Here is a 15,191-nt window from a genome sequence, read left to right as displayed (position 1 = left end):
AGGGCCTACATAAATGCAGGCCTGTGAAAAGATGGATATCGGTCAAAGGAAACTACTGAGACCAAAGTGCTGAGTGAAAAGATATAAGAAATTTTAAAAAGGAAGTTATCTTTATACGCCAAGATTTATTCTGAAGACGAGCATGGAATTTACAGGTTAACCCATTGAGGACGGTTTGATTTTACTACAACACGCATTTCCCATATAGAAGCTTGCCTGAGTATACTCGGGACTCGTCCTCAACGGGTTATGGTCCATGTCAGCAGCTGAGTAATGACCTTCTAACAGAAGTCTGACACAGCTCTGTTTCTGACTGAACAGAAATCAGCAGTATAGCAGGCAGTTGGCTCTTTAACCTGTTGAAGACTAGCTCAGAGTATACTCGGGTAGGTGTCAATGTGAAATATGTACTGTGGCAATATCGGCTTGTCCTCAATGGGTTAACCCTGTTACTGGTGTCTGTATCCTGTGTATGCACTGCATCAATGACATTCTATAGATGGCGGTTGCAGGAGGATTAACAGAGTTGATTGGCAGCAGGACAGAGCCAAATGACACATGCAATATTCCATAATTATTGCCTTCCTTGGTTTTTCAGAGGTACATGTGTCCAGTGAGTTCAGAATTAAATTTGAAGTCCACAGTATGACGTACTACATATTTACAAGCTCATGAATTTTGTGCATGGTATTCATTTGATTAAAAAAAAAAAAAAACAGAAGAAAGAATTGACTAGAGCTCATTGATAGTGAGAAAACAAAAATTGATAATACATGTGTACCTTTAAAGTATTCAGTATACAGGGTGAAATTTTGTAATTCCAACAGAGAATGGTGGAAGGAAAACATTCAAGTATCATTAATATGCCAGAGCTGCACAAGATATAACAGATATTTTGTACTTGAATATAACTTTGTTCATTTCTGGCCATTTTCTGTGGCTTTGGCGGAAATTTATTCATTTCCTTTGTATTTGACTACTCTGGGTCCAGCACAAAGAATGAGGCAGTTACTGGTACATATATGATTTTTTTTTTTTAATTTATCATTGTTTGTTTGTGGCTGTACTTGTGTGGACAAGAAATATTGACTGGTTATTTTGATGTTGTATGCTTTTATGACAAGCCTGCCTGTCGTATTTCTGAATATATGAAATATATAAAAACTATCATGAATTTTGTGCTTGAAGTTTAATTCTGTTCTCTAGTGTCATAACATAATTACAGACATGTATATGATTTGTATTATATATTCATGATAACGGTGGCTACGAGTATGGCGCACAGGTCCACTTTTCAGTGCTCATGGCGCTTCAAAAATGAAAAGATAGATATGCACATGTTCACACATTACAACAAAGAAGAAAATGGCAAACAACAAACAAAAATACCAAATAAAGAATACAATATACCATATAAAGAATACAGTTGTTCTTAATATTAAATTTTTATTTTTTCAGGCAATTCCGTTCTATTTGTGCAATGAACTGTTGTTGGTTTTCAGTGATATATCTGTGGTGCAATAATGGTATGTTTTTATGACTGCATGTCTGTCATGTACAATTGGGAGCGTTAAAGCGATTCCCTCTTAGGCCATGGGGTGAGCTGGTTTTTTCGCTTGTTTCGTTCCGACAACTGCGGCACTAAAATTTCTCCACAGCTACGTGTAAACAAATAACCAAAAAGGCTACAGGAAAAAGTTCGACACAAACCCTCCTGTAGTATTTTGGTAATTTAGGGGGAAACAGTGAACTTTTTTGTCACTGAGGAGCTGAATATGTACACTTTGCCGTGTACGATATTCATTCGCGACCGATCATGTGATGTATGTTATCCAATCCAAATCGAGAATTATAGTTTACGAGTCAAAATGGCCGCCCCCTGTGAGCCTGTCGACGCGTCTACGTCGTCTGCTCAGCCGAAACTTATTATGCGTTATTATGCATGTAACATCGATGAAGTTTGAAAATTTCACGGCTATGACAAACCTAAGATAGACGAAACCTATTTTGTGTGCCAAAGAGTGGATCAAATTGAGTGGGGGAGACCGTGAAATCGCAGACCAGAACGAAGTGATTCAGCTGCTAAGGGGGACTGACTGCAACCTACGTACAACTGTAGTAGGATAATTTACAGGTTAGTTTACGTGCGTACAGTCGAGTCGTAGCAGTCGACACTGCAGTGCAGTCTCACTCATAATGTTAATGACCATGATGACTACAAGTACAATTGTACAACGTTTAATAGCTATGTTATGAACGTTGCTTGTGCATGTTATAATGGGAGCTAATGCAGTAGCTTAGCCGTTAGCGTGTCTATTACTTAGATAAATTATCTTGAATTTCACCTTGACATTTCATAGCGCCGTTATAATGTCGCCTAGATGTAATTTTACATGTTGTTCTATGTACAGCCCAGGTTAGGTTGATGTAGCTGATTGGTGATATTGTTTTGTAAAAGTCTTGACACACAGGACTGGATTGAAAAAGGTCTAAACTGCATGTAAATTTATATTTTCATAATCTGCATGGCCATGGAGTATTAATATTAAAAATCCATCCTGTTTCTCTCACCCCGAAATTGGCGAATCCTCCCTCAAAACACACATTTAGCATCTCATTAGATTAACTTATTAATATTTGGTATAAATAGATCTAAAAGACCAACAATGACAATAACATAATTGCAACAATTAAACTCCCTAAAACATATGATTACCATTATGTTGTGCCAAACTATAAAGCAGTGGGTGGTGGTGATAGTGAAAGGCCAAGGATTACTAGTATTAATGATGATAAGGCACTTGTATTCATAATTATGATAATTGATAATGCATGTGATCAGGTGCTGAAAGCTGTAGATGTAATTTAAAATCAGTAATTGCACTGCAAGTACAAGTTGAAGTAGTTGATGATGACAATGATCATGAGGTGTTAATGATTACCTGGCATAGTACTAGGGCCTGTGTATTGGTAATTACAAGATTCAAATATTGGCAGTCAATAGTCTACCGTACATTTAATGATATATTGAGTGTAATGTTCAACCCCTCCCTCTAGCATTTAGCCGTTTTTCCCCCTAACAAAATCCAACGGCTAATCATTGCTGTTCATTTCTCCATTGTATTAAATAGGATTCAATGAAACGTGCTACAAGAGGTTTATAGATAGCAAACGCCTGAATCTCGCTAGGAAACGAAAGCTGAAGGAGGAGCCAGGTCCGTCAGCAGGAGCATCTGTTTCCTCCCCTAAGACGCTCACATCAAGATCAAGATTTTCTTCTGGAAGCTCTTCAGGTTCTGCTGTGTTGCCTGTGAAATGCATCATTTGCAACAGAGTCAACCTGCTCATTACTTGCCAAGGGAAATAGGTTAATATGATTGATATTGAAGCATGAAAACATTGTCATGTTACTATATTAAGTTGTCCTTGATAAAATGGAGCAATATATAGGCCTATACACCACTGAAACATTCACACACATACACAAAGAACTTCAGTGCAAAGTTCAGAAACAACAGAATGTACTGTATATGCACCAATGCTTTGGTCAATGTGATTGATATTCAAGAATTGACATCTTACCAAAGTTGTGCATGATAAAATGTCTTTGTAATACAGATTGCTTCCTGTATTTTGAATGCCAATGTTTATGCAACATGTTTTGACTCCTTGCCTCAGTATGTGATTGTTTGCCCTTTAGCAAACATTTCTGCCCACTATTATGATTTGATTAGGGTTGAATTATTCTAAGAACAAAGATGTTTTCCTAAGTGTGTTTTTTTTTTTTCATGAACCTGAATGACTACGATTAAAATTTGTTTCTCCCACTCTGGGAAAAAAAAAATATGTAACTATTATTAATACTGAAACAGAATGTTCATGTAGAAAGGTCAGTACAATGTGGGTGTGAGTACAAAATCAGTTTGCTAAAACTAATACACACCAGCCAAATGAAAATTGTGCATAAGTTGAGTCAGGTTTGCACAGATCCTCTGATATTGGATGTTAATTGCAATGTTATCATAATTTTTAATGCCAAACCTGTTTTATTCTCTCCAAGATTTTCAGGTACACATTGCCTCCAATGCAGAATCCAACAGTTTTCACTCATGAATGGGTAAACTATAATTTTGCCTTTATTTTATATATTGGCATTTTTCAAAACTTTTACACCCTTTCAAGGATATTTGGACCATGGAATGTTCCAGGAAATTTATTAAAACTAGAAAATTTGACTGATTATCATCTTGCATGAAAGGAGGTAGTGTCCCACCATGTTGTAACCTAATGATAGCAATGAAAACTTCAGGAAATTTTATGAAGATTAAATTTTCTAGTGCTAAAGTATTTCATGAACAACGTGATTGCTATGTGATCTAAGTATATTAAAGCTTCTTAAGAAGAAGAAGAAGAAGAAAAGAAAAACATGTTTACTGATAAACAATATGATCTGTTTAATAGTAATGTCTCATGTGTGTAAATGAGTTTGTATGTGTGCGTGTGAGTGTATATAATATGTCAGCGTTTTTATGCACCTGTGTATGTGTAATGCACTGATCAGTACATGTATTATATCATTGTGTGTGTTCATGTTTATGATAATCTTTTTTATGATGCTGATGTGATAAATGGCCAAGGCATGCATGTAGAATAATATTTTAATACACTTGGGTATATTGAATCTTCATAACTATGTGTGTGCGTATGTGTGTGTGCATGTGAGGGTGTGTGTGTGTGTGTGTGTGTGTACAATAAGATTCTCCCACATGCACGCGGACACACACACAAACAAACACACTGATTTTTTTTCTTTTTTTTTTGCCTTGAATGATTATAGTCATTTAAATTTTTGATTAATAACATGTCTTCGAACAGAATATAAGGCATTTGCCTTGACCTCTGACGGTCAGTCAGTGCTCTCTCTCATATGGTCTCGAACCACTTTGCTCTTGTCCTCCTTTGCATAGCCAGCATCAGGAAAAGCTGAAACATGAGATATAATGTAACTATTAAACCAAAACTTCACTTTTTTTTTTCTAGGTATATGGCTAAAAGCAGTGCTTTACAAATGTGTATATGCATTTCAGCTTAGAAACACTATGGGAACTATACTGCGGCTAGCAGCCCCATACTGCCATACGCATAACTGCGGCTAGCAGCCCCATACGCATAACTGCGGCCAGCAGCCCCATACGCATATAGCGTCATGGGGCTGTGAACTGTAGCATACAGGATCATGACGGATATTTTATCGCGGACAAATATCAACTTAAAATCGGGAAAAAATCTTCAATTTGAAGACTTATTAATAAATTTGAAGTATTGATAACAGAGTTCGTGCAAGGTTTGCTTCTGCAAATAGTTCCTTTCTGTTCAAATTGATGACTAAATGTGACTCGGTCGAGAGGAAACTGGGAGAGCTACACTGAATTGACGGCCAGCGCATGCACACACAGACATCTAATATCCAGTCAATGGATACGAAATTTGTGCGCAGTGATGTGTGCGCCTGCGCTGACCGTCAATTCAGCGTAGCTCTCCCAAGATTCCTCTCGACCTAGTCATATTAAGTCATCAAATCGAACAGAAAATGACTATATGTAGAACCAAACCTTGCACGAACCCTGTTGTCAATACTTCAACCTTACTTGTAAGTCTTCAAATTGAAGAATTTTTGTTCGATGTAAGGTTGACATTTGTCCGCGATACTTCCCTGTCATGATCCTAAATGCTACAATCCGCAGCCCCATTACGATATGTGTATTGGGCTGCTGGTCGCAGTTTATAAAATATGGATTTTCGCCAAAACTGCTGGATATTTCGAGGAGAACTTTTTACAGTATATTTAGGATGTACAAAACATCACATTTCCGCATTCAGAAAGTAGTGCCAGTGTTGCTGGAACGAAACCCATTTTCTAAGCCTCTTTTTCAGCTTCACCCCACCGGCCTATCTCTGTAAACACATGTAAAACCTCACATTTGAATACACACACACTTATGGGTGCACACACAAACACAATACTAGATACACTCACCCGTATCCTTACACATTGTACACACACACATGCTCACAGACACACCTCACAAGCGCCTCAAAACATGTTCGAGATACAGTAAAAAGTTGTTTCCTCGTGGTAAGAATTGTAATTTTATATATTCTAAATAAGTTTGCTTTTATACAAGGAAGTTTTTTTTGTGTGTGTGATTGTATTTGTCGTATATTAATAGACGGCTTTGTTATGTTTTGTGGATATGCATGTTCTTCAAATACAAGAGCAATTCAGCAATGAACAAACACGCAAACCCATAATACGCTTGAATACACACACGCTAAATTATACACACACAAACCGCGTACACGTTATACACACACAATACATGCTTTAAAGACACATCACTCAGGCATCTCAGCAGATGTTCAAAATGCACCAAGAGGCATTTTACTCGTAGCAAAGTATCGGAACTATATATAGTATATAATTATTTGCTTCAGAATGGTCTCATATTCAAGTAATGTGCACTTCAATGTTTCCAGCTTAGCATGCCTGTACAGTGTCAGGGCAATCGTTCAGCCCGTTAACGACGCCTCGACACTGTACAGTCATGCTAACCTTTACTTGTCATACTTGAATATGAAACCATTCTGAGCAAATAATTTTCACACAACAATAGATGTATAATGTACTCTTAAATGAATCCACAAGGATTGGAACAATCATCCCCCGCATTCCCACTGATTCCCACTAATCAGGTACTACCATTCCCTTAATTCCCGGCCAATTTCTCACTTTTGTCATAGTCCATTTGATAGAAGGTTCATTCGATTTAGCATAAATCGTCGTTATTGCACAGTGTGTTTTTCGAATAATTATGCAACTTATGTTCGATTTAGCATTGTGGTTTCTTATAGTAGGTCCTATCTCATAAAAGTTAAAAAGCTCTTTTTGACTTTTTAACAAAACAAGCAATTTTCACTGGCATATATTTGCAAGAAACCACTCCTTCCCTAAGTACCTAACTCGTAATTCTAATTGGGACTATACATTGTTTTCACAAAATCTACATTTACATATATTGGGCGAAGATTTTGGAATATTCTCTGTGATATTTCAAAGAGACCCCAAGTTTTATATCTTTCAAGATTTATCCGTATTAAAAAAAAAAACAACTGTCGACAAAATCTACCTAAGTCTCATCAAAATTAACTTTTTTTATATTAACATTACGATCTAAAAAAAAAAAAAAAAAAAAAAAAAAACTCAGGAGAGTTTTTAGTGGTTGCAAAATAAATGGAACATCAAGCTTTATTTTCTTTTAAGATCAAGCCATTGCTATGTGGCTCCCCACACCCATTATTAGACTCTTGTCTCGATATCACATAATGGGGTATAGGGGATAAGACTCCCGACTCCTAATCGGAGGACCAGAGTTCGATCCCCGCTGAATGCTTCCTTCTTCAGCCAAGGCGTCTTTACCCGCCATGTACGGAACAGCCCACTCCACTACGCAGGCAGGGCGTACATGCAAGGAGGTACTATACCTCCTTGGTACAAGTGGGTAGGCAACAAGGCAACGCTACAGGGCAATGATAATGGCGGGGCCCTCTAGAATAGTGGCAACACTGTTCAGATACCCTTGAAGAAGAAAACATAGTTCTGTACGTTTTTATGTTCACACCATGAAATTAGTTTCTCTCTCTCCCTCTCTTCCTTCTCTTCATGACAATTGAATTTGACAAAGCCTAATGGTTGAGGATGGGCTTGGAAAAGCCATGAGGCCTTTTGGAACCTGACACGAATAATCTTAGAGTCTTGCACTTTGTTTTCTGTCCATACTGCTGCCAAAAATGTAGCGGCCAATCAGCGACCGCATTGCTCGCAATGGCGTCGCATCTAATGAGTATGCTTAAACATGCATGCCGGCGGCCTGCTCATCCGTGAGTTTCCATAATCCAGGCTGCACTGCCTGCGTTGACACACGGTTCATTCAATTGGCATTGGCCTACCAACTGCAGAATGAGTCCTTGGATTATGATAATTCATATTTTATTCGTGCACTCGTGAAGAGACGGGGGTTAGGGTTAGGGTTAGGGGCGTGTCTACTGGATCTCAACTGCACAACCCCTCTTGCACACACTACACTGTAGGCCTACATGACTCAAGCCATGTTCAGACGTATTTCTAGTCGGAGTAAAAATTTATGGCACGGCAATTAAAATTCAAATTAATGCATATCTTACCACGACCCTTGTGTCCACACGACGGTCGTGGGAAGAAACTCCGACCAATCTATGTGCGAGGGTCGGTGTAACTTCCGGAAGTGGAATCGCCGCGCACGTCGACCATGCGATTGTTTTTTGTTTGTTTGTTTGTTTGTTTGTTTTACCAGTGGCACTTGTTTTCTCCATTCTTGTTGATGGAAATTTCTGCATGAGCGCTAGCTTCTTCGTCGCGATCGACTAGGTTAGAATTGCACTACACGCGCACGTGTAATCGCAAAATGTCAACATTGCGATTTGACCCAGCACACACAACCTAAATGGGTCAATTCCTGGCCTGACTAGCATTAAACTAGTCGAGCACGGTTAGTAAAAATTGCTATACGAACATGATGATAGTAAAATGCGGCAATGCAGCTAGTAATGCTCTGCTGGATTAAATCAGGCCATGGTTTACTAACCCAAAGCTAGTCAATCAAGTCTGACTAGCATAAAATTGTATGCTGTACTAGTTTGCAGTGTATACGCCAAGAATTAGTCAAAGTGGAGGAACTAGTGTAAAGCTAGTCGAAGTGGAGAAACTATCATAAACTCGTTGATCTTACGAAAACAGCGCATGTTAGTAAAACTGAAGGCACTACCGTGAACTGGTAAGTCAAGCTGGCAGAACTAGGGTGAATTCCAGTGAATACATGTCATATTTGAATGCATTTGGTTAGGCCAATAGAAATTGAGAATTCCCCTGTCATGTGTTTACTTTAAGCCAATCACCAGCCGCAATTTCCCCTGGTTTGGGCGCGGGAAGGTTTACCTGAGCGACGCGTCTGTCGCCTGTGCGCGCGTGGACGTACTGTGTGCATGTGTATACGATGTGCTGTGCGTGTATTATATATGCATAGGATTTACGTGCGTGTGCAATCGTGAGAATCAGAGCCTGGATGTAATGGACGTGAGAAAATTTCTGTCTTCAAATGGAGTGGGGCGGAGATATTATTCACATTTTTGAAGGTAAGCAAACCATAGATCGATCTAATTATAACTTGTTGAGTTTTTCCAGTATTATGGGCTACTACCTCTCCGTAAACGACCATCTAAGTTACCTTACGAATAACCCCGGGCCCGGGACGCTCCTTGTAACGTTAGTGTACACAGTTAGCTATGGGGCTGGTCGCAGTTACCTTACCATTAACACCTAACAGCTAGAATCCGAGGCCGAAACTCAACTGTTAGGTGTTACGATCTAATACTACAGTAATACTTTGAGTCTTTGTGCATGTTGGGATGGGGCTCGGCCTATTCACGGACTATTTCATTTGGTAAGTCTTTAACTTTTTAACGTTAGAAACGCATTTTTCAAACAAAATAGAGTCTAGACCAGGTTATGATTTCCAAAATTAACAAAAATGAGTGACGAATGTAACCGTCATTGACATTGTACATCTGACATTGTAACTGTGTGAGGGGGCTACTTGTACTTTTGTAGGCACCTATAGAGCGAAGTTGAAAAAATGCCTCTTATGATACATCGATCATCAGGAGCTAGCTATCTTCTAATAGAGTTCTAAAACTACCGAGTTCTAACGTTAACATTATGCGTTTCAGAAAATATTGGGACACACTAAACTCTGAGTCTAAATTCTCCAGAACGTTAGTCGTAGGCCTAACGTTAACTACTAACAGTGTAATGTTAGATCTTAGAGAAACTAATAGAACTAGACACGGTCTAGTCTACATGTACTTAAGTTGAGGTTCTACTGAGGTAGGGCTTACTCTAAGTCTGACTGTAAAAGTCTAACCGTTAGTCTAAACAAGTCTCACAACCGTTGGCGTTAATTGTAGGCCCTACTCATTTATTCTATTCCAACTAGAACAGCATTAACGCGAAATAGGCCTACTATTACTAACGGGTTAGGCCCAACTAGTATTAGGTAGTCTAGAACTCCGGTTAGGTCCCCACTCACCCTTCACCGCTATAGCTGGGGACTTCTTTCAACCTCCATAGACTTTGCGCATTAGTGGAGACACACACGCAGAATGAGAGGGGACCGATATCACGATTTAGCCCTAGAACGTAGTAGAAGCAGAACCTAGACCACTGTTAAACATCTAGGGCCTACATTGAACGGTTTTCCAGGATAAGCTATATCCTAGGGCCTAGGTCCGGTTCTCATTGCGGTATTATAGACCTAACGTTAGGCCTACAGTGCAGTGGTATGAACTCTACATGGACTACAAGCATAGCATCATGCACACAGAGATGATCACTGTAAAGTATGTAGAGGGAGACGTCTGGTCGAGTTTAGACCACGGTTAGAGATCGACGTATATAAAGCTGTGCTATAATTAACCCTATTTTAACTGGGGGGTCAAATTGACCCCCTTCTCGACATTTCACGCCACGATTCCGCAACGCGCAAAGATTTTGCCGCGTCATTTCATGACTTTTTTTTTTTCATTGAAGTCTCCCGCATATTTTGAGACCAAATTTGCGACGTCCGGGTACACCGTTTTGAAGTTACACAATGTTTTGCATATGCATGTCAACCTGAAAACAGCTCAAATTCATGATTTCTGTGCAAATCCTATGCAAATTGTGGTTTGTTTGTTTTTTGTTTTTGGTTAATTGATATAAATTATTTCAACTTTTAAACTTTGAAATTAATCAATTCTAATGTAGATAAGCTTGAAAAAGTGCCTGCAACAAATTTTGGAAAAAAAACAAACAAACAATGGAAAACAAAAGATCGAAAAAACAGTAAAATACATGAAAAATTAACAAAACAATAAAAAAACAAAGGAAACTGATTTTGACTGCGCTATTTTTTTAAAAGAAAATTGTTTGATGTGTCTTGAGGAACTCTGACACAAAAATTTAGCAATCCTTCAGTCCATGACGCAAATCTCTCGTTTGAAGAGGCTACACCCCAGTAAATAATGCCAGTGCATATCTTGGCAATCAATGACTTAAAGTCAAAGATATAAAACACCTGTTTCTTGACCCTGGCCTAATCTAAGCATCAGTCATCGCCACAGCGCCACAGGAGGGGGGGGGGGGGGGGGCACCGCGAGAGGAGGAGATTGTTTTGGTTTTGGCATGGGCCATGTAGCTCCATGGTGCGTGTGTGTGTGTGTACGTGTGTGTGTGTGAGTGTAGACATTCAGCGTATGCAGACAGAGCATGCCTGTACTGTTAGTAGTGACCGGAACTATTGTCATTCCATTTTGCTCTCCCCTTCTCCCTCCCCCATCTCTCCCCCCTCTCCCTCCCTCTCTCCCCCTCGCTCCCCCCCCCCCCCTCTCTCTCTCTCTCTCCCTCTCTCTCTCTTTCTCAATCCAGTCAGCAGGCTGATTGTAACCAGGGAGGTAGTCTCACCTCCCCGTTGTAACTCACTGCCAAATAGCACATTGTCAGCACCGGCAAACTGGCAATGCTCTCCTTCTTATTCCTGTATTTTCGTTATTTACGGGTCGATTTTTTTCGTTTGAAATGTAAAATGGATGACCATAGAATTTCTCAATAGAATATAAAATTGAAAACTTTAGAAAGGATAGAGAAAATTGAGTTCACTTTGAATGGTCTGCCACAGGCAGATATCCTTATCATGCTCTTACGTAATACGACAGCTGCTTTCAGCAGGCTGATTGTAACCAGGGAGGTAGTCTCACCTCCCCGTTGTAACTCACTGCCAAATAGCACATTGTCAGCACCGGCAAACTGGCAATGCTCTCCTTCTTATTCCTGTATTTTCGTTATTTACGGGTCGATTTTTTTCGTTCGAAATGTAAAATGGATGACCATAGAATTTCTCAATAGAATATAAAATTGAAAACTTTAGAAAGGATAGAGAAAATTGAGTTCACTTTGAATGGTCTGCCACAGGCAGATATCCTTATCATGCTCTTACGTAATACGACAGCTGCTTTCAGCAGGCTGATTGTAACCAGGGAGGTAGTCTCACCTCCCCGTTGTAACTCACTGCCAAATAGCACATTGTCAGCACCGGCAAACTGGCAATGCTCTCCTTCTTATTCCTGTATTTTCGTTATTTACGGGTCGATTTTTTTCGTTCGAAATGTAAAATGGATGACCATAGAATTTCTCAATAGAATATAAAATTGAAAACTTTAGAAAGGATAGAGAAAATTGAGTTCACTTTGAATGGTCTGCCACAGGCAGATATCCTTATCATGCTCTTACGTAATACGACAGCTGCTTTCAGCAGGCTGATTGTAACCAGGGAGGTAGTCTCACCTCCCCGTTGTAACTCACTGCCAAAGCACCGGCAAACTAGCAATGCTCTCCTTCTTATTCCTGTATTTTCGTTATTTACGGGTCAATTTTTTTCGTTCGAAATGTAAAATGGATGACCATAGAATTTCTCAATAGAATATAAAATTGAAAACTTTAGAAAGGATAGAGAAAATTGAGTTCACTTTGAATGGTCTGCCACAGGCAGATATCCTTATCATGCTCTTACGTAATACGACAGCTGCTGGAGTCATCAAACCCTGGCTTGGCCTCCAGGTTTGTCACGCCTGAGCAGAAAGTTTATTTGCAATGGACAAGTCCTTCGACTCCCAACTCCCAAACGACAAATATACGCACCCCACTTTGGGTATGCCCCAGTTGGGGACTCGCCTCAAACGAGGGATTGACGGCATGTTTTTGTTGGAGTTATATGTAAAAATATAATTTCATGCATAAATTTGCATAATTAATCTATTCAAAAATATAAAATCAACAGTTTTTCTATTGTATGACCGTGTAATCTTGTAGTTGACATCTGGCTCTATTTTCAGGCAAAATTTTGCGGCGATCGCGCGATCGGCGGCCGAGATCTGAAGGGGGGGTCAAATTGACCCCCCCCCCCCCCCCGTAAAAACTTGGTCTCCAATAGCCCAGTTGAAATAGGGTTAATGCAATAGACTAGAAGCGTCTAGAAACTCTACATTGCTATTGAGTCGACAGCCGAATCACTGACACTGTGTTGCCAGAAGGTGATCTCGATTGATACGGTAATAAAAAAAAAAGATGGTGAAATTTGGTGATTTATATGATTGTGATGACCTATGTAGTAAAAAGGACTTTTATTTGCCACCACATTCGAGCATCTACACAGCTGGGAGAATACCATAGTGCTATTGCACTCCCACGTCATGTGTGGCAATCATCTAAGTAAGAAATACGATGCATGCACTGTTAAGTGTTAGTCCACTGTGACATCACACTTCTAGCTGAAGATCGACGTGCTCACACATCATGGAGATCGATCCCCCTTTTTAGTAGACGACAACGGGTACTATATTTGAACATTGTTTTTTATGAAAGTTACAGGTGACCTTAGGCATTGAAATTTGGCAGAGATCATCTTTGGGTCTTTCTAAATATGCTGATCGATGTAGCTAAAAAGTAATTTCTAGCTTTTCTATTGATGCACACTTAGTATTTGTGTGAACAAAACGGAACTGCATATTGTCTTGTGGAGATGAGTTCTAAATCCATTTCTGAACATTGTGTTTTCATGCTTTCCTCCAGATAAAAAGACGTAACATGACAGTTCTTCGGGAGTGATGGTGATTTAAAGGAACTCGGTATAGGGGTCATCATTTGGAGAACGAAGACAGATTGATAGCTGTACAGTCTCTGTCACACCACGAGGGTGCAGATCACCAGATTGAAGAAGTACATGTAACAGATGTGGCCAACGACTAGCCATTGAATGCAGGGTTGACGAATGCTGGAAACACCGGGCCAACATCAGCGAAGGAGCCTCTGAGATATGGACTTCCATTGCACTAACCCTGCTGTAAGCTATTCTGTTGTTTTCCACGATGATTAATGAAGGGAGACTAGCTTGAAATTGATTCACATTTATTTTACATTCTAGAGTCTCAGTAATTACATAAGAGGCTACATTAAGAGACTGAAAGCTTTGTTGGTTTTGTTTTGTTTGAAGAAATGATTTTCAAGTATTAATTATTCTTCATGGAGCAGTTTTGGAGCTGTCCTTCTCTCTGAAAATGAAAGCCTTGAGAGGTTAGTACTCGTATTTAAGAAAAATGTGTACTTGCTGTATCGACAGAAGTGAAAACCATGTTATGGTCAGTCTTGAGTTGTGTAAGTAGAGCTGAACGTTGCTTATGGCAAATATGTATATATATTAAATGATTTTGCACTTCAAGTTTATAATGTAAACTGGAGGGACCTATTATCCTCATGCCATAATTTGTATGATTTGTAAAACCTTTAAATTTTACTTATTTGCCCAGGAATTCAACACACACATCACTCCAAGGGGGAGGAGATACTTCAATAGCTGATGGAAGGAGTTCTGACTGCTCCAAGGAGACACCTGCTTATCCAGATCATCGTAGCATATTTCTTGTTGATAATGGAAGCAGAAAAATGTACAGCGTAAGTTCAATTGTTTGAATACTGGTCTGGAAAACCAGTTTCCCATTGTCATGTCTTGTACTATACATTTCCATGCAATATAGCACCATCTAATTTGCCTGTTCACTTTTGTTTTTGTCTTCTCAAATATAGAGAATAACATTCTAAAATGTGCCCCCCCCCCAAAAAAAAAAAATAAAAAAATAAAAAAATAAAAAAATAAATAAATAAATAAAAAAAATGAAGGGACCGGTAAGTATAACGTTGTAAATGAAGTGATGGTTATAGATTTAAAAATAAAGACTGATATACTTGTATGAAACATGTAAACAGAGTGTACCTACAAGACTCCGCGCTGACTTATTTTCTTGGTAGCCCCATTGGGCCACATGTAAATGATAATAGTCCTAATACTTATGATATAATTATAATAATGATGAATAAAAAAAATGGAAATTGATTTGCCATAAAGTTCGATGGATAATCACATCTTGTATTTTTCTACTAACTGTGCACATCCACACTTAACCCATCTGCATGAAATTTTCATTTGTATTAACTGATATTTGGTGTAAGA

General features: G+C 39.0%; 1 long non-coding RNA gene across 1 annotated transcript; it reads left to right on the top strand.

Moving 5' to 3' along the window:
- The first annotated feature begins 9,125 nt into the window (after positions 1-9,125).
- LOC139738873 (uncharacterized) lies at positions 9,126-14,592 on the top strand. The gene is made up of 3 exons (XR_011711469.1): positions 9,126-9,228; positions 13,757-14,027; positions 14,491-14,592. It is a non-coding gene; the product is annotated as an uncharacterized lncRNA (long non-coding RNA).
- The last annotated feature ends 599 nt before the right edge of the window (positions 14,593-15,191 follow it).

Source organism: Diadema antillarum, unplaced genomic scaffold, assembly GCF_040938485.1.
Source record: "Diadema antillarum isolate AM-2024a unplaced genomic scaffold, OU_Dant_1.0 seq00000770_RagTag, whole genome shotgun sequence".
NCBI lineage: Eukaryota > Metazoa > Echinodermata > Echinoidea > Diadematoida > Diadematidae > Diadema > Diadema antillarum.
Note: the sequence above shows the minus strand (reverse complement) of the source record. Positions and strands in the feature narration are given on the sequence as shown.